Consider the following 21638-nt stretch of genomic DNA (forward strand, 5'->3'; position numbering starts at 1 on the left):
CATATGGGAGCGCTTTGATATTTTTCAACATTTTTCGTCTTCATTGAGGACTTGGCCATTTTTGCTGGCATTGTTTGTTCTCCATAGCTGCGGCTTCAGATGATGTAAATTGTTGCAGATGTTTGAACCAAAGGAAAGATGAAGAAACGTCAGATACGGAGGAATTTCACCAAGATATGATATGAAAAATACAGGTTTGTATATTACAATGCATATTACCGGAGTCAAATCGACATCTGCAAAGTATCTGAACGTGTAATGGATATTAGTAGAGATGTCATAGAACTCAAAAACCTGGAATCAGAATCGATCCAGAATTTTCCAGGTTTTTGAGTACACTTGGGATGCGTGAGGTCAGAGGGAGAATTGTCTATACGGCAGAAACCAAACTTATGAGAACGTATTGGTTTTAATAGGTATACCCCTAGAATCATTCACGGGGGGCGTAACCAGACGTAATTGGGCCTCATACATTGTGGTGTGCGCATATACTGGCCACTATGATATACACTTAGCCCTTCATAAAAATGTATTTAGTGCCCTTACCCTGCCCACTAGTGTGTCCACTAAGTATAATGCCCCTTTTTAATGGCCCCACATAATGTAATCTCCCCTTTCCTTTGGCGGCCACTTAAAATGCCTCCTTTCTGGAGCCCTCAACTTATGCTCCCCCCTCTTTAGCGTCCCTTACCTGATGCCTCCATTTCTGTAGCCCCCAACATATCTGCCTCCACCCTATGCCTTCCTATATGTTCCCTCACCATATGCCTCCCTCTCTATTGCCTTCAACCTTATACCCCCCTCTCTGTAGCCCCCAACATATGGTCTCCTCTCTGGAGCGTACCCCCCCCCCAACTTATGCCTTCCTTTGTGCCCCCCTCACCATATGCCTACCTCTCTATAACCTTCAACCATATGCCCCCATTTCTGTAGCCCCAGCACACCGTATGCTCCCCTATGTATACCATTGCACCTTGTTGCTCTTTTCCATAGCTCTTCCACCACACCTTATGTCTAAATTTTTGTAGCCACTCTACACCTGATGCCTCCCTCACAGTATCCTCCAAACTTATGCAGAATTTCTGTAGTTCCCCCCACACTTTATGCCTCCCTTTGTATACCACTGACCTCATACTTCCCTTTCTGTAAAGCCGCACCTTATTCCATTTTCTGTAGCCCTCCTGCCCACCTTATGCTTTGTGTAGCCCCCCATTTACCTTATGTTTCTTGTCAATAGCTGCACAACTTATGCCCCATTTTTGTAGCCCCCAAGTCTTATTCTTCCTTTTGTGTAACCTGCCAACTAACGCCATCCTTTTTGTTTCCCCCACCTTATGCCTCCCTCAATTTTGAGCACCCTACCTTATTCCCTTCTCTTGTAGCCCCCCCATTCACTCTTTCCCATCATTTTGCAGTCAAAAAGTGATACTTACGTTTTCCCTTTCCCTAAAAAATCCCTGCTTTCTTCTCTGCTATGATGATCTCATCATATCACGCTGCCTACTCCACCATTGCCGTCCGATCTATCTGGGCCCAGAGGAGCAGGCTGCACCGGAGTTTCCGAAATTGTGACGCAAGATCAGCACTTACATGCACCGGGAAGAAGAAGGTGAACTCCGGCATACCTCAACGGGGGAAGCGACACATACAGGAAATTGGACGCACAGTCTTAGTGAATCGCGGCAGCTCCGAATCCTCGTCGGACAACGCACCTCGGAGATCACGACGGCACGGGTAAATAAATGTGCCCCAATATTTTCCCATATATGTCAGGCTTATAAAATATTTTGCCTAGTTCATATACAGGCAGTCCCCGGGTTACATACAAGATAGGTACTGTAGGTTTGTTCTTAAGTTGAATTTGTATGTAAGTCGAAACTGTATATTTTATCATTGTAGTTCCCGACAATTTTTTTTTTTTGCCCCAGTGACAATTGGAGTTTCAAATTTTTTTGCTGTAATAGGACCAAGAATTATCAATAAAGCTTCATTGCAGACAATTTTAAGCTGATTATTGCAATCTGGGACTATTTTAAAGCATCCAGAGAGCTTCACCAGAGGTCACAGTGGGCAGAGGGGTCCGTCTGTAACTATGGGTTGTCTGTAAGTCGGGTGTCCTTAAGTAGGGGACCGCCTGTAGTTTGATAAATTATGGGTGGTTCTGGAGGCTGTCCTAGGCCCTTGGCCTTTTAAAACAACAACTGGTTTTGATATAGCCCAGCACCATGACCGGGGGCTTTCCCAGCACCATGACCAGCCCCTTGCTGGAGTTAATTCTATTGTTCAGAGTATCTGCCAGCTGGGACCTGAGAAATTTATTCACTAAGCAGTTTACAGTATTCCATGCTTCCTAGCACGCTAACCAAAACATGTCTATCTCCTTTCAACACGACACAAGGATTATCCAGTCAGTAGAAACATCAAAATATCAGATGAAGGATTAAAGAAATATGAACCCTAGGTAAAGAAATTCACCACCTGCAGAGTTGACTCCGACAATGATTTGAGGTAATTCAATCCCTGACTTTGAAAGACTTCAAGTGAAGAATTCGATAGACACAATACAAAAGTTTATGGATGGAAATTTCCTCCTTTAATATTCTAGCCAACAATATATGTCAAGGTTCCTCGGGGGTGGAGCATAATGCAAGGAGTATGGCTGCAAATTACCTCTTCCCATTGAGAACGCTTACATGCTCGATTAATAAGGATCATCATTATGTGAGAATCTCGGAGAATAACTGTTGGATATTTCAGTATTCCTTCACGGAGTTGCTATTTCAGGGTCTTTAAATAAGGGCCTACGAATGCATAGCTTCACTCCAAATGGTAGAGGAAGGAGTCAATAGCTCCCTGCTCTATCATAGTTTTAAAATGTATTGTAGTCCCCCAAGTGGTCCCCAAATTCCTCAGTCCACAAACATTGGCATGGGTCACATATTGGAAAGAGTCTATCTATAGCCAAGAGGTATTAAAGATTTGTGGTCACCTTTAAATACCTTTGGAGTTCATATTCTCAGATAGGTCAGTAATGTCCCCAGGGAAGGCAAAACATAGCCCCATATAAGGCACATGACAAATCCATCCATGGCAAATCATCTGAACCTAAACGCTTAAAGGGAACCTACCACCACAAATCTACCTATAAAGGTAGATCGGGTGGTAGGTAGATCAATGGGACGTGAGGATAGCCCTTTTAAGGGCTAATCCTCACGTCCCCGCACTTCTTTAATAACTTTTATTTTACTTTTATGGTAATTTTATTATGAGGCTACTGGGGCGTGAAGTAGCCGCATCTGAGATTACACGAGGCGGCTACTCCACGCCCCGGTAGCCACTTTACCCCTCCTACTCACCATCTTCGGCGCGCAGCTGCGCGCCACCATCTGACGATCCTGCAGTCTGCGCATGCGCAGAACAGCAGGCCCACGCCTGCGCGGTCACTGCTCCGAAGCCGGGGCTGCACAGGCGCCGGCCTCCTGTTCTGCGCATGCGCAGATGGCAGGATCGTCGGACGAGGGCGCGCAGCTACGAGCAGCTGCATGCCGAAGATGGTGAGTAGGAGGGGTAAAGTGGCTACCGGGGCGTGGAGTAGCCGCCTCGTGTAAGCACAGATGCGGCTACTCCATGCCCCAGTAGCCGCATAATAAAATTACCATAAAAGTAAAATAAAAGTTACTAAAGAAGTGCGGGGACGTGAGGATTAGCCCTTAAAAGGGCTATCCTCACGTCCCATTGATCCACCTACCACCCGATCTACCTTTATAGGTAGATTTGTGGTGGTAGGTGCCCTTTAAGGAACTTTGCATTTGATGTCCTTCTAAACCCTTAATGGAAAGTTCCTCCATTCTAAGTGAGAACCCTTAATCTTTAATTCATGGGATGAAAGGTTCTGTTCTTGTTGGTAGACATTGGGTGGAAGATGATCATGGTGAGATCTTGAGGTGGGCCATAATCAGGTCAGGGTCTAGTTGAACTTTTTTTCTCTTCTAAGCTTTGAAGATTCAATTGTTTTCCTTCGTCACCCTGGGGCGGACTACTAAGCTGCTCTAAGTTAGACAAGGACTATATTCTCCGTCTTTGTGCATGTCGTGATGATAGTTTATTGTGTTTTCATACCTGATGACAGCAGATAAGAAGAAAGGACTTAAATAGAATATCACTTACAGTGTAAGACGGTTCTGATTATAGTAGGAAGATTACAAGAATGGTGAGATATGAGAAAAGCGGAGGTCATGACCCTAGATCACGGTGACATCAATGAATGATAAGCTGATGTTACAATCACAGTTTGGCCGCATGAAGGACATTATGGATCAAAAAATGTAGAGGCAGAAGTTGGGCTAACTTATCGGAATGGCAGGGAATCCTTATGTCACCCTGGCATTGAACACAATAATGGAACCTAAAGCTCTAGAAGACAACCGCTACATCTCTACCCTACATCAAGGCGACCACCCATCATGTTGTGATGATCCCTTTACACCTATGTAGTTCCACTATTGACACCAAACTATAACTAGTAGTTGGTTGTACACAACCATTGTGTCACCAGACAGGTTTGACTTAAGACTAATCCCAAGCTCATTATAGTGTTGGTAATCACCCTGTAACCTTCATACAGAGAACTGGACTTCTTTGACAAAGGATCACAAGGTCACTACCTCTCAAAGTAACTGTAGTAGAGGTAGAAGCTGGCCTGAGGATGTAAGTGTTCAGCACTAAGAGTCAACAAGAGAATAGTCTTAGACATATAAGGGTCAGGGCAGGCAGTGGTGGATCCAGTCTAACCGAGGTTGTCACCGGATATAGTGTTTGCAAATTCCACTTAACGTAACCCACTCAACTGCCCCGGAGACCAGGAGAGCACAATGTAGTGGTGCGATGCAAGTTCAAGGAACCAGGGAAGGCCTACATCCTTTTTGTCCATCCCTTGGTGGGACATGGCACCGTTGGCCACAGTTATCCTCTTCCTTTAAGTCTAGTTTCATCTGAACCGAATGGTGGTACAGGGCAGCTGTGCTTCATAGAAGGAGAAGGAGTTTAGCGTTGAGGTGCCTCAAGAAAAACCAACCCTGACACCCATCCAAGCGTTAACCAGTGGTGGAGGGTGCATCAGGGATACATTTCATATGGACACACTGACCACCTTAATCCCAAAACTTGAAGCGCCATATTTTCTCGGGAAGAAGACCAAAGAGACGTCATGTCAGTGGACATCCTAGGTGGACAAAGTTACTTTGTGGTGAAGAAACTCTGATATTTCACCAGCTTTCCTAGTATGGAGACCCCTTGAAGATGACGCTAGCACATTCGACACTCTTCAATTTGGACATTTCGAGACATAAATCTTCTTATTTAAGTCGTTCCCCCCCCCCCCCCCCGATGTCTTCCACAGCTTTGTTTTCTCACTCCAGTTCAGTAGCGTTTCTAAATCCTCAAAGAGCAAATTCTATACAAATATACAATGTTATTTCACTATCAACTCAGCTCAGATTGTAATGTCTGTATATTATTACTGGCTCCATAAAGTTTAATACTAAGGCCGAGCCAAATACTCACAGCTAAATGCTCCACGGGGAGGTGGAGGCGGCCGATGTAATGGGGGCTGTCAGAATACAAATCAGCTCAAACAGCTGTAACCACTTCATATGGTAAAGGTATTGTAGTGGATGCGGCCTCCCCTCTGCTACCCTTCCCTCCACTGCACACGACTCTTCCTCTTCTCTTCACATTTCTTATATCCTTTTCCTCTCCGTCGTTCTTGCTCATCCTTATCTTCTACCCTTGTTCTGCTCCTCATCCCTCCTTTCCATCTTAGCTTTACCTATCCTCTTCTCCTCCTTCCCTCTGCTTCTCATCCGTCTTCTCTTTTGAACTTCTTCTTTCTTTCTGTCTCTTCTTTCCTTCGGTTGCTCAGCCCTCTCCTCTTCTGTTTCTCTCCTCTGCTCATCACTTCTCTCTATGCCTCATCCTTCTCCTTCTCCCACTTTTCTGCTCCTCCTCCCTCCTTTCCATCTTTTGCTCAATCCTCTCCCGGTTCCCTCTGCCTTCTGTCCGGTGCTCACCCCTCTCCTCTTCTCACCCTGCCTTCTATTCAATAACCTTCTCTCCCTTCCTTCCATTGCTCACCCTTCTTCTCTTCCCGCCCTACTCTACCCTTCATCCCTCTCCTATCCGTCCCTTCTCTTTCTCACCCTTCTTCTCATCTCTCTCTCTTCCATCTGCTCCTTATTCTTCTCCTCTCTCTCTCTTCCCTCTGCTCCTTATTCTTCTCCTCTCTCTCTTCCCTCAGCTCCTTATTCTTTTCCTCTCTCTCTCCTCCCCCTCTCCTTTTGTCTCTGCTCTTCTCCTCTCTCTTCCTTCCTATTCCTTTTCTCTTACCTTTTTTTCTCTTTCCTTCTCTTGTTCACCTTTTTCTCTTCTCATTCTTCTGCTCCTTATTATTCTCTGCTTTCTTCCTTCTGTAATTTACCTGTAATCTCCTGACACCCCTGCATCTTATCCGTCTCCTATCCTTTCCTTCTCTTTCGCACCCCTCTCCTCTTGTCTCTGCTCTTCTCCTCTCTCTGTTACTCATTCCTTTCCTCTTCTTTCCCTTTTTCTCTTACCTTCTCTTGTTCACCTTCTCCTCTTCTTATCCTTCTGCTCCTTATTATTCTTTGCTTTCTTCCTACTGTAATTTACCTGTAATCTCCTGACACCCCTGCATCTTATCCGTCTCCTATCCTTTCCTTCTCTTTCTCTCCCCTCTCCTCTTGTCTCTGCTCTTCTCCTCTCTCTTCCTTCTGTTACTCATTCCTTTCCTCTTCTTTCCTTTTTTCTCTTTCCTTCTCTTGTTCGCCTTCTCCTCTTCTCATCCTTCTGCTCCTTATTATTCTCTACTCTCTTCCTATCTCCTGTCCTCCCTGCATGTTATCCTTCTCCTCTCCCTTCTCTTTGCTGCTCACCCCTTTCCTTTTCTCACCCTTCCCTCTGCTCCTTATCCATCACTCCCTTCCTTCTGTCAGTCACCATCCTTCTTCTTCCCACCCAGGAGGTTCTGAAAGATTGGGGGTTTCAATATTTTATTAATATTTTTATTAATGTTTAATAACCAGAATCATCTGTTGATCATCTATTCTCTTCCACATGAAGCAGACAGCGCCGTTCTCTATATAATGGTCAGACCAGGTTACTGCAGTCCCCTCTCATTCAGTTACCAGATCTGACCACTATATAGGAAATGGCGCTGTCTTCTTCCTGTTCCATTGATCTGTGGGGGTGCTGGGTTTTGGACCCCCATCAATCTAATAGTGAGAACTATCATCAATGTTTTCTAGGCGGGAAACCCCTTTAAATGTGTTTCGTTTTTGTAATAACCCCCCGCTGACTCCCTTTATTACTATTTTTGATGTCGTACAATTTGCTACTTTGGTCGTCCTGTTTTATGTGCTTCCCGGATTGTTCCCCTCTCTCCTAATTCTCCCCCCGCTGTGCCTTTATTGCATGGTTTCTATTTTTTTTTTAGGGTGGGTTCCCGTTTTATTACTTGTGTGTTTTTATTAGTTTTTGGGCATGTTTGCAATTTCCAAAGCATGTTCCCATCAAACGGAAATCTCAGCAAATAATGAAAATATTTAGGGGATGGGTTTTTTTTTTGGCTTTTTTGATTAAAGGGATTTGTTGGCCGACTCACGGATTTGTTCTTAATCCAAATGTGTTCTGTAGCGCTGCAGCCCGTGCGGGGTCCGACTACTCATTGTCATGTAAATAGACTAATAACAACTTGTCATGTGAAGGGGTCGTATACAATGGGGAGGGCGCTGCTGCTTTATTACGTTATTACCTCCTGTAAAGGTTCATTGCAGAGCAGCACGCTGATCCCTTGTGGTAGGATTGCTCCATAGTCCATAGATCTGCTGCTTATTGTAGACGTTCTAGAACATTCCTCCTTATACATGTAGCATTTCCTATCGCTGGAGAACCCCCAAAGTCACAATCATTTTCATGGAAATGGGATTTATCATACACTGACGCATGGTGCTGAGCCTCCTCATATATCCAGCAGTATATGTATATATCTCATATCTATCTCATATCTATCTATCTATCTATCTATCTCATATCTATCTATCTCATATCTATCTATCTCATATCTATCTATCTCATATCTATCTATCTATCTATCTATCTATCTATCTCATATCTATCTATCTCCTATCTATCTATCTCCTATCTATCTATCTATCTATCTATCTATCTATCTATCTCATATCTATCTATCTATCTATCTATCTCATATCTATCTATCTCATATCTATCTATCTATCTATCTCATATCTATCTATCTCATATCATAGAAACCGGAAAGTCTATAAGCAGCACAGAACAATCAGGGTGCAACAGCCGTAGGTCCCTGGGCTGGGGTCCGTCTTGGTAACTAAAGGAAATAGGCAGCACTCCAAGGTAAGTAGAAAAGGGTTGATCTTTATTCCAAGTGCGACGTTTCGGCGTATAAACACGCCTTTTTCAAGCATTGAAAAAGGCGTGTTTATACGCCGAAACGTCGCACTTGGAATAAAGATCAACCCTTTTCTACTTACCTTGGAGTGCTGCCTATTTCCTTTAGTTATCTCATATCATATCTATCTATCTCATATCTATCTCATATCTATCTATCTATCTATCTATCTATCTCATATCTATCTATCTATCTATCTATCTATCTATCTATCTATCTATCTCATATCTATCTATCTCATATCTATCTATCTATCTATCTATCTCATATCTATCTATCTATCTCATATCTATCTATCTATCTATCTATCTATCTATCTATCTATCTATCTATATATCTATCTCCTATCTATCTATCTATCTATCTATCTATCTATCTATCTCCCTATCTATTTCATATCTATCTCATATATATATATATCTATCTATCTATCTCATATCTATCTATCTCATATCTATATATCTATCTCATATCTATCTATCTATCTATCTATCTATCTATATATCTATCCATCTATCTATCTCATATCTATCTATCTATCTATCTATCTATCTATCTATCTATCTATCTATCTCATATCTATTTATCTATCTATCTATCTCATATCTATCTATCTCATATCTATCTATCTATCTATCTCATATCTATCTATCTCATATCATATCTATCTATCTCATATCTATCTCATATCTATCTATCTCTCTACACCTATTCATCTGTATAGTTTAGGAAATTATTTCCTACATATAACGGTGGCCGCATCCACAAAGAAAATTCTTCTTCATGTCATAACAACACGATATAATCTGCACCGAACACCTGATACTTTAAGCAGACAAAATCCCTCCATTCTTCATGGCGACCAATAAAAACAATCCCCCCCCCCTCCTTTGTTACATCTTAAAAGTAATAAGCGGATTATTCTTCAGAAGGATTTTAACGATAATTCCGTAATTTACACATTTTATTGATAAAAAGAAGGAAAAACACGGGGACTTCAATGCGACATTTTTGAAAATTGCCTTTAAATTCGCTTCTAGTAATGATCCGGCTTTGAAACATTTAACGCAGCCGAGCATGAAGAAGAATTTGCCTTTAAGTCATAGAACATTCCTGTGGCATGTGTGTTCTTGAATCCGCCATCACGCAGGTTCTCGCCTCGGGGGCGGCGGACCATCCTTGAAGCAGCAATCATCCTTAATGAGTGGTTTCCCCCCGGAATATTGTGACGTGGTAGAATATTCTCTGGATAAGATCCGTTGGAAGATTCCATCTGAAGAAAATAGGGGGGGGGGGACATTTCCATACAGTGGCCCCCAATTTATTGTTCACTTGTTGTCTCTGGCGCTCCGCTGCCGAGTGGTTTTCATTTAAAATTTTCAGTCTTTCCCGGAAAATACACTTCATTTTATGACACTGAAAACGAGCCGGCTAAATATAGGGCTGCGGCCTGGCCGAAGACTTTCTGAGAAATAATTTGTTTTCTAAAATTGATTTTTAAGAGTTACCCCACCCAGAAATGACATTTCTAGTGTATTTTGCTAACCCCTAAAAGTCGGTTGATGTTCAGTTGGTGTTTTCGTTACTATTCAAAATTTAAATGTAAACTGACGTCAGCAGCCTGGCTCCTCCCCTCGATGACATGTGACCAAACACACCAATAACAGAACACCTCCGCAGTTAATATATAGGGTTGCTGGGTGTTGTATTACATGATTTTGCGACAGGCCTATATTTTTTAAATTCCAAAGTCAGGCTCTTACATGTGATGCTTCTACAAGCTCCTCTCTGTTTCTCCCCTACCACAGCATGAAAATGACCCTCACAGCAGAGCCCAGGTGTGTGACACCCTGCACCCAGTGATCTCCTCAGCAGGTGCTTGTCCTGCTGTCCGGTGCTGATCTTCTGCTGCCCCCCTGTAATTCTGGCCAGTATCCTCCTCAGACACCAGTAGGGTCATCCTGCTACACAGGGACACTTCTCTGTATTGTCTCTCCCCATCTCCCTGTGTTTCTAGCCTGCTAGATGGGGACACTTCTCTGTACTGTCTCTTCCCCTCTCCCTGCTCTTCGATTCTGCTACACAGGAACACTTCTCGGTACTTTCTCTTCTCCTTTCCCTGCTCTTCAATCCTGCTACTCTGGACACATCTCTGTACTGTCTCTCTCCCTCTCCCTGCTTTGTTATCCAGCTACATGGGGACACTTCTCTGTATTGTCTCTCCCCATCTCCCTGTGTTTCTAGCCTGCTAGATGGGGACACTTCTCTGTACTGTCTCTTCCCCTCTCCCTGCTCTTCGATTCTGCTACACAGGAACACTTCTCGGTACTTTCTCTTCTCCTTTCCCTGCTCTTCAATCCTGCTACTCTGGACACATCTCTGTACTGTCTCTCTCCCTCTCCCTGCTTTGTTATCCAGCTACATGGGGACACTTCTCTGTACTGTCTCTCCCCCTCTCCCTGCTCTTCTATCCTGCTAGATGGGGACACTTCTCTGTACTGTCTCTCCCCCTCTCCTTGCTCTTCGATCCTGCTACACGGGAACACTTCTCTGTACTTTCTCTTCTCCTCTCCCTCCTCCTCGATCCTGCTACACAGGAACACTTTCCTTTCTCTTCTCCTCTCCCTCCTCTTCTATCCTTCTACACAGGGACACTTCTCTGTACTTTCTCTTCTCCTCTCCTTGCTCTTCTATCCTGCTACACTGGACACTTCTCTGTACTGTCTCTACCCCTGTCCTTGCTCTTCTATCCTGCTACACCGGACACTTCTCTGTACTGTCTCTCCCCTTCTCCCTGCTTTTTTATCCTGCTACATGGGGACACTTCTATGTACTTTCTCTCCCCCTCTCCTTGCTCTTCTATCCTGCTACAAAGGGACACTTCTCTGTACTGTCTCTCCCCCTCTCCCTGCTCTTCTACACGGGGACATTTCTCTGTACTGTCTCTCCCCCTCTCCCTGTTTTTCTATTCTGATACATGGGGACACTTCTCTGTACTGTCTCTCCCTCTCTCCCTCCTCTTCTATCCTGCTACACAGGGACTTTTCTCTGTACTGTCTCTCCCCTCTCCCTGATCTTCTATCAAGCTACACAGGGACTTTTCTCTGTACTGTCTCTCCCCCTCTCCCTGATCTTCTATCAAGCTACACGGGAACACTTCTCTGTACTGTCTCTCCCCCTCTCCCTGCTCTTCTATCCTGCTACACAGGGACTTTTCTCTGTACTGTCTCTCCCCCTCTCCCTGATCTTCTATCAAGCTACACGGGAACACTTCTCTGTACTTTCTCTTCTCCTCTCCCTCTTCTTCTATCCTTCTACACAGGGACACTTCTCTGTACTTTCTCTTCTTCTCTCCCTGCTCTTCAATCCTTCTACACAGGAACACTTCTCTGTACTGTCTCTACCCCTCTCTCTGCTCTTCTATCCTGCTACACTGGACACTTCTCTAGACTGTCTCTCCCCCTCTCCCTGCTCTTCTATCCTGCTACACGGGGACACTTCTCTGTACTGTCTCTCCCCCTCTCTCTGCTTTTCTATTCTGATACATGGGGACACTTCTCTGTATTGTCTCTTCCCCTCTCCCTGCTCTTTTATTCTGCTACATGTGGACAATTCTCTCTACTGTCTCTCCCCTTATCCCTGCTTTTCTATCCTGCTACATGGGGACAATTCTCTGGGCTGTCTCTCCCCCTCTCCCTGCTCTTCTATCCTGCAATAAGTGAATACTTCTCTGTACTGTCTCTCCCCCTATTCCTGCGTTTCACTCTTTCTGCACCAGGACACTTCTCCGTACTGTCTTTCTATGCTGCTTTGAGCTGCTGCTTTTGCAGAATATTTGTAAACAGAAGCTCATGAACTCAAAACATCTGGATTGATGAGATAAATGAGGAAAAAATGGTTATTTTTGATGCATGGTTAGTTTGCTGTTTAGTCACAAAACTGGCACAAAAGTAGTGCAATAATATAAAAGGTTGCTAGAACAACAAAATCAAGTGATAAATCTGGGCCAATTTCTCCAGTCACCTCCCAATATATTTCAGTATCTATCACATACCACGGATTCCTCATGGAAGGAGGTAATAGTGGACGGCTCACCGGCTTTTTCCAGGGAAAGTAATGTTTGTCCCAGACCGGCTAGACCTTTAAATCTGTCATTGTATCAGGAGACACTTTACTATATTGCTGATGGGTTTCTCATGCCTCAAACAATTAGTCATTAAAATGGCCGAGATCTTTTCTTAGAATTTTTGTTATTAAATTATTATTACTTTTGCTGTTATAATTTAATGAGTAGTACTTAATGTGCTAGTAGTAATAGTAGTAATATTAAATATGCTATTAACAATAGTAGTACATGAAGTAATGGAAGCAATGGTAGTTATTAATATGCTATTAGTAGTATCGGTACTAATAGACGATGTAGTGATAATAGTAGTATTTAATGTGCTGTTAATAGTATATGTAGTAGTATATTTAGTAATAGTAGTACTGATAGTATTTCATATGCTATTACTAGTACTAGTACATATGCTATTACTAGTACTAGTACTAGTAGTAGATGTAGCGATGGTAGTAGTGGTATTTCATTTTTCATTAGTAATAATGAATAGAATAGAATAGAATAAAACTTTATTAATCCCATCAGGAAATTGGTTTGTACATCACTGCTCCAGACATTACATAATAGTAGATGTAGTAGTAGTGTTTATTATAATCTTAGTAGTAGTACTAGTATTAGATATAGTTATAGTAGTAGTAGTATTTAATTTGCCACTAGTAATTGTACTAGTAGTAGATGTAGTAGTATTTATTATGATCCTAGCAGTAGTACTAGTGGTGCATGTAGTAACAGTAGTAGTAATAGTAGTATTTAATGAGCCACTAGTTATTGTACTAGTAGTAGATGTAGTAGTATTTATTATGATCCTAGCAGTAGTACTAGTGGTGCATGTAATAACAGTAGTAGTAATAGTAGTATTTAATGAGCCACTAGTTATTGTACTAGTAGTAGATGTAGTAGTATTTATTATGAATTTAGCAGTAGTATTAGTGGTAAATGTAGTAACAGTAGTAGTAGTCGTATTTAACGAGCAAGTAATAGTACTACTAGTAATTAGTAGTAATAGTAGCAGTGGTGGTGTTTAACATATTAGCAGTAGTACTAGTAGTTGATTTAATAATAGTATTAGTAGTATTTTATGTGCTACTAGTAATATTACTAGTGGTAGATGTAGTAGTAGTACTGGGATCTTCATAGTAGTACTAGTAGCAGATGTAATAATAGTATTAGTAGTATTTAATGTGCTACTAGTAATATAACTGGTGGTAGATGTAGTAGTGCTATGATCTTAGTAGTAGTACTAGTAGTAGATTTAGCAGTAGTAGTAGTATTATGATCTTAGTAGGAGTACTAGTAGTAGATGTAGTAATAGTATCAGTAGTATTTAATGTGATAATAGTACTAGTGGTAGATGTAGTAGTAGTAGTATTATGATCTTAGTAGGAGTACTAGTAGTAGATGTTGTAATAGTATCAGTAGCATTTAATGTGATAATAGTACTAGTGGTAGATGTAGTAGTAGAAGTATTATGATCTTAGTAGTAGTACTAGTAGTAGATTTAGCAGTAGTAGTATTATGATCTTAGTAGTAGTACTAGTAGTAGATGTAGTAATAGTATCAGTAGCATTTAATGTGATAATAGTACTAGTGGTAGATGTAGTAGTAGAAGTAGTATTATGATCTTAGTAGTAGTACTAGTAGTAGATGTAGTAATATTATCAGTAGTATTTAATGTGATAATAGTACTAGTGGTAGATGTAGTAGTAGAAGTATTATGATCTTAGTAGTAGTACTAGTAGTAGATTTAGCAGTAGTAGTATTATGATCTTAGTAGTAGTACTAGTAGTAGATGTAGTAATAGTATCAGTAGTATTTAATGTGATAATAGTACTAGTGGTAGATGTAGTAGTAGAAGTATTATGATCTTAGTAGTAGTACTAGTAGTAGATTTAGCAGTAGTAGTAGTATTATGATCTTAGTAGTAGTACTAGTAGTAGATGTAGTAATAGTATCAGTAGTATTTAATGTGATAATAGTACTAGTGGTAGATGTAGTAGTAGAAGTATTATGATCTTAGTAGTAGTACTAGTAGTAGATTTAGCAGTAGTAGTATTATGATCTTAGTAGTAGTACTAGTAGTAGATGTAGTAATAGTATCAGTAGTATTTAATGTGATAATAGTACTAGTGGTAGATGTAGTAGTAGAAGTATTATGATCTTAGTAGTAGTACTAGTAGTAGATGTAGTAATAGTATTAGTAGTATTTAATGTGATAATAGTACTAGTGGTAGATGTAGTAGTAGTATTATGATCCTAGTAGTAGTACTAGTAGTAGATGTAGTAATAGTATCAGTAGTATTTAATGTGCTACTAGTAATAGTTCTAGTGGTAGATTTAGTAGTAGTAATAGTATTATGATCTTAATAGTAGTACTAGTAGTACATGTAGTAATAATATTAGTAGTATTTAATGTGCTACTAGTAATAGTACTAGTAGAAGATGTGGTAGTATTAGTATTTAATGTGGTACATTTTTTTAGTGCGCCAGAGTATAATGGTTTCCCGCACTCCGGCACACCCTGGATCTTTGGCCTCCTGATAAATCTTGGCGAGCCGCTACTACCGTAACAGTGGTAGTAATCAGCTGTTAGTAGTAGCAGGAGTAGCATCAGTAGTATTTCATAGGCCTTTATTACTAGTAGTAGAAACAGCCATTTTAGTACATAATATACTATCAGTAGTAAAAGAAATATTTATATATGAGAAAAAACAAAGCAATAAAACGGGGCTTATTTACTAAGGGTCCGAATCGTGCATTTTCGTTGGGTTTCCCGAATATTTCCAATTTGCCCCGGGATTTTGGAGCACGCGTTCGGATTGTGGCGCATCGGCGCCGGCTTGCACGCAACAGAAATCAGGGGGCGCGGCCGTTGGAAAACCCAAAGGTTTTGGGAAAAATGCGGAATTTAAAAAAAAAATCAGCACTTACCTGCACCGGGACTAAGAAGGTGAACTCCGGTGGACTTCAGCGTAGCAGCGACACCTGCTGGATATCGGGCGCACGATCTTAGTGAATCCCGGCAGACCCGAATCAACGTCGGAGAATGCGCCGCAGGATCGCGACTGGACCGGGTAAGTAAATGAGCCCCAATATCTCAATTCACCGCCCAATGGGACACATGGGGGCTCATTTACTAAGGGTCCAAGATTTTTAATTTATTATCGAAATCCCTGATGTTCTAGAAGGGTGTAAATTTATCCGAATCTATTTGAGTTGGCATTACCGGTGGTCTGCACAGATGTGGCAGTATACACTGTAGTTGCATTATAAATTCAATATTACAGGCAGTCCCCGGGTTCCATGCGTTTGTTCTTAAGTTGAATTTGTATGTAAGTCGAAACTGTATATTTTATCATTTTAGTTCCAGACAAAAAAAATTTTTTGCCCCAGTGATAATTGGAGTTTCAAAATTTTTTGCCTTAATGGGACCAAGGATTATGAATAAAGCTTCATTACAGACACCTTACAGCTGATCATTGCTGCCTGGGACCATAGTAACATCCAGAGACTTCACCAGAGGTCAGAGGGGTCTGTCTGTAACTAGGAGTCGTCTGTAAGTCGGGTGTCCTTTAGTAGGGGACTGCCTGTATTACAACGTCTTAATTTGAACTGATTATTTCCTTCCTCTGCCAGACAAAGCGCCGCACATGTAGTAGTGGTTGTGCCAGGTATTGCGTCTTAGTAATTGACCTTCAATACCCCCCAGTCTGACCCCGTAAACAGCGTGTCCTTCTGAGCTTCCATTTTTCTCTATTGCATCAGATTTCTCAGCAAAAATAATTCCAGGTCTGTTCCGAGCAGGAAATATTCCGGATTTTCTATTCCATTAGGCACATGCCTGTCTTCCCGGACGTTCCTCACAAGTCTTCCAAGTATGTGGCGTCCAAAAATGACTCCAAATTTGCCGCTGATTCCCCCCGGAGTCTGTGTGTGGGATCCCTCCGACCACCTACGGATAAAACCTCGGATTTCCTTAACAAATAATAAAATTGTTTCTACGACTGATAAAATTCTTGAATCCTTATTAATGTGGAATCGGGCCGAGAAATTTCACTATAAAAATTCTCTTACGAATATGAGAAGGAAGAAATGACTGAAAATGTTTTAGAAACAATTATACCGTATTAAGGCGCACAAAAAATCCTTTAATTTTCTCAGAAATCTAAGGTGCGCCTTATAGTCTAATGCGCCTTATATATGAACCGTACTTACAGACAACAGCTGCCTTGAACTGGGCACACGTCTGCCACCTGCTGGTCATTTATCCTTATAATCAGGTGCGCCTTATACTCCGGTGCGCCTTATATATGAACCTAGACGTTTTAGCAGGCATTTATTGATGGTGCGCCTTATAATCCGGTGCGCCTTATAGTCCGGAAAATACTGTACTCAGTGTCGGACTGGGATTCCTTGGGCCCACCAGTAAAATCTGATCTTGGGGTCCACCACAGCCATAATTTTGTTACATAATCTATCAATATAATCATATAAATACATAGGATAGTTGAGATGCTCTATGCTACCTTGTCTAGCACAACTTATGCAGGACCTGGGGGCCCACCGGGGGATCCACCTGTTCCCCAGTGGGCCAGTCCGAGCCTAATTATACTTTATTCTAGAGAGATTTGTATCAAATGATATGATAATAGGTACATCCACCCCCTTTAACCTACATGACCCCAACATTATAATATAGGGGGTCATTTATCTTAGTCTGATATACTTTTTTTAGTGACTTTTTGGGGTATTTGCACAATTTTTTGCTTCTTTTTCCAGCATTTCGCAGAGTTCGCTGTTTAGCAGTTTCCTGGTTTGAGTCTAATTTGTCTTTGTATTTCTCCGGCTTCCAGATGTTTGCACCTTATTTAACATTAACAATAATAGTGCAATAACGCGCCAGTCGTGACTGTGCGCAGGAAAGGCAATGGTGTGATTTGTGCAACTTTTTTAAAATATGCGCCTATAATAAGGCGCAAAAAAAACTTTGGGCCAGATGTATCACTCGTTTTTTCTGTGCCTTTTCATACTGTCACACTGTTTTTGCGCCAGTTTTGCGACTAAACAACCCAACCAGCCTGAAGGTGGCGTAAACTGAGAAGCAAGCAGTGAGCTCTTGAGCAGAGCAGCTCATCCCCACCAGCAGAGCCCAACAGACACTACAGGCACTACCTGCAGCCTCTGTTTACAGTTCATGACCTTCTATTTACAAACAATCTGCAAAAACAGCAGCTCAGAGCAGGAGAGAAGAGAAGTTTGCAGACAGTACAGAGAAGTGTCCCCCCTGTAGCAGGATAGAAGAGAAGTGTGTGGAAGCTGCTGATAGTACAGAGAAGTGTCTCACGTGTTGCAGGATATCCATTTTTTTATTTTTTATATAAAATCCTCCCAAAAAAGAACTATTGGCCTGAAGAATGTTCCTAAATGGTAAATGATTGGATGTCGCCAAGCAGAATGTCGATGGCTGAAGCGGATTTATAGAATTTTTTCTCATTGAGACTTTTTACAAAAAGTCCCAAAAATATGAAAAAGTCTCAAAAACAAACTGTCATGGTCACACAGACAACAGGAGGTTCTTGGGAGTACCCGGGAGGAAAGTGTCTATGGGAAGAGTCTGGAGGGAGGAGTCTGTGGACCCTCTGGACCACCGCGGGAGGTGATGGAGCTAGCCGCAACCCAAGACCGGAGTCTAAGTGGCACCCCGTCTTCGCCAGAGCCCGCCGAAAAGCGGGATGGTCTTCTGTGGTCGCAGCCAAGGTAGTACGGCAGGGAATGCAGGAAACAGTCCAAACCTGAGATGACAGCAGGAAACACGGAGGAACACTAGTAACGCTGGAGACACAGGAACACAGTGGAACACTGGTAACACTGGAGAAACAGGGACACGGAGGAACACTGGTAACGCTGGAGACACAAGAACATGGAGGAACACTGGTAACGCTGGAAACACAGGAACACGGAGGAACACTGGTAACGCTGGAGAAACAGGGACAAGGAGGAACACTGGTAACGCTGGAGACACAGGGACACGGAGGAACACTGGTAACACTGGAGACACAGGAACATGGAGGAACACTGGTAACGCTGGAGACACAGGGACAAGGAGGAACACTGGTAACGCTGGAGACACAGGAACATGGAGGAACAGTGGTAATGTTGGAGGCACAGGACACAGGAGGGTCTGGGAACGCAGGAGGCACAGGAACACGGGGGAACACTGGTAACTCTGGAGACAGAGGAACACTGAGGAACTCTGGTAACGCTGGAGACACAGGAACACAGAGGAACACTGGTACCAATGGAGGCACAGGACACAGGAGCGCCTGGGAACGCTGGAGACACAGGAACACGGAGGAACACTGGTAACTCTGGAGACACAGGAACACTGAGGAACTCTGGAAACGCTGGAGACACAGGAACATGGAGGAACACTGGTAACATACAAAGGCTTTCTCTTCTTTAGGAGCAGCTTTAGGAAGCTAGATGAGGAAACCTTGGAAGATCCTAGAAGATCCGGGTAGGCAGGAAGGGAGGTGCCGGAATATAAGGGCGAGCCGGATTAGCCAGAGCCAATCAGGAGGATGCTGGCCCTTTAAATCCTAAAGAGTCAGTGCGCACGCACCCTAGGAGCGGGTGCGCGCAGCCTTGTCGGGGAGCAGGAGCACAGCCAGGAGCGTGGAGAGGTGAGTCCGGGCCAGGGTGGGCGCCGCGCCAGACAGAGAGGCACGGGTGCATCTGTGATACAAACCACAGAGAACGATCACATCTATCTAAGCAAATGTTGACACTAGAAAAATATGGTGCAAAATAGAGACATTTACTAAGAGCACCGCGGGCGCACTTTCGTCGGGTTTCCCGGCGATTTCCGATTTGTGCCGTATTGCCCCTGGGATTTTGGCACACCCGATCGGATTTTGGCACACCGGCTTTCACGCGACGGAAATCGGGGGGCGTGGCCGTCGGAAAACCAGACGGATTCGGAAAAATCGGGGTATTTTAAAATATATTTGTGCAGCTTGACACGCACTTACAAGCACCGGGTAGAAGAAGGTGACCTTGGCGCAGCAGCGACACCTGGTGGATATCGGCGCACGACCTTAGTGAATCCTGGCAGGACGCGAATCCACGTCGGAGAACACGCCGCGGGATCGCGAATGGACCGGGTAAGTAAATGTGCCTCATTGGGGCTTATTTACTAGGGGTCCCGGGACATTTCCGTTGGATGTTTTCGGGAATCGCGCCGGGGATTGCGGCACACGTGATCAAATAGTGACACTATCGCGCCGGCTTTCACGCAACACAAATCGGGGACGAGCCAATGAACGATCCGACGGATTTGGACAACGTGCGGGATTTAACATTTAAAATTGTGTCGCAAGCCAAGCACTTACCTGCACCGGGAAGAATAAGGTGAACTCCGGCGGACCTGATCGGGGAAGCGACACATGCAGGATATCGGGCACACGCTGGTAGTGAATCCCGGCAGAGATCATCCTCGTCGGACATACCGGATCGGGGATTGCGCAGGGACCAGGTAAGTGAATGTGCCCCATATACCCAAAATATAAAAACTTATTTGATTTGTAGTATTTCCCCTTTAATGCTCCTCTTCCAGGTTTCTTTCCCTCTTCCATTCCGTGACATTCCTCGGAGTCAGTCATCATGTTGTGGAGAGAACATTCTGTGAGGAGACATTTGGGCTTCCCATGATGCTCAGCGGCGTGCACCCCCGGGCGCTCTTGATATGGGGCTGATGACAGCAGATATTAGCAGCCCCTCATTACGGGACAATGTCGCGGCACGTCGAGATTCTTGAGAATTTACAAATAATCACAGGATTAGTTTTCCGATCACGTTTAATTTGGGTGAAAAATCTTTAAAAAATGTCGGACATTTGGACATTTTTCCCCCTGTAAATTAAGTATAAGAACGTTTACTTCACCTGCTCTGGGTCTTCGCAGCGTTTCCGATATTTGTGATGGATTGGCCGACCCAGAGGTGCTGGGGGTCATGGGAGCCCAACAGTGATTGGTTGTCATCAAATTCCTGGTCTCAGTCTCTTGTGTATCCTGTTAGTAGCTGCAGGACTGTGAAAAATTGATTCATATTCCAGGATAGTAGCTTCTCCAAGTGTATTAACACCATGTCCTCACACTGCTGTGCTCTTAGTTCTCTACAGTAAACTACTCCACAGCCCCTCAGCTTTATGTGACTGCTGTGGTAAGTAAAGAGAAACCTGCTCTAATTCACAGAAGAGGAGTGAGAATCAATTTAATGCAGAGAGCTAAGAGCACAGCAGTGGGAGGACACTCCCCCCAGTGCAGTTGGAGAAGCTGTAATACAGGAATATAAATCCGTTTTTCATAGTCCTGCTGCTACTAACAATCACACAAAGGCATCGTTACACAGTTCTCCAGGGACAATACCTAAAGTTAAAAGCACAGCAGTGTGAGGACGAGACGCCAGTACACTTGGAGAAGCAACAATCCTGGAAAATTAACCCTTATTTAACAGTCCTGCTACTACTAACCACATACACAAAGGTATGAATACACCGAAAGGGACAATAGCTTAAAGTAGCTGCAGAAATCTCAGAGCACAGCAGTGTGAGGGCACCCCCAATGCTACAATCCTGGAATATAAATGCATTTTTCACAGCCCTGCTGCTACTAACAACCACGCAAAGTTATGATTATATCTCTCCAGGGGCAATACCTAACCCTCACTGCAGAGAGCTAAGAGCACAGCAGTGTGAGGACGAGACACCAGAGCACTTGGAGAAGAGATAATACAGGAATATTAATCCATATTTCACAGTTCTGCTGCTACTAACAACACACACAAAGGTATGATTACACAGATGTCAAGGGACCACACCAAACACTTGCTACAGAGAGCTAAGAGGACAGCAGTGTGAGGATGAGACCTCAGTACACTTGCAGAAGCTACAATCCAGGAATATTAATCCATATTTCATAGTTCTGCTGCTACTAACAACACACACAAAGGTATGATTAC

This window comes from Engystomops pustulosus, chromosome 4 (assembly GCF_040894005.1).
Source record: "Engystomops pustulosus chromosome 4, aEngPut4.maternal, whole genome shotgun sequence".
Classification (NCBI taxonomy): Eukaryota; Metazoa; Chordata; class Amphibia; order Anura; family Leptodactylidae; genus Engystomops; species Engystomops pustulosus.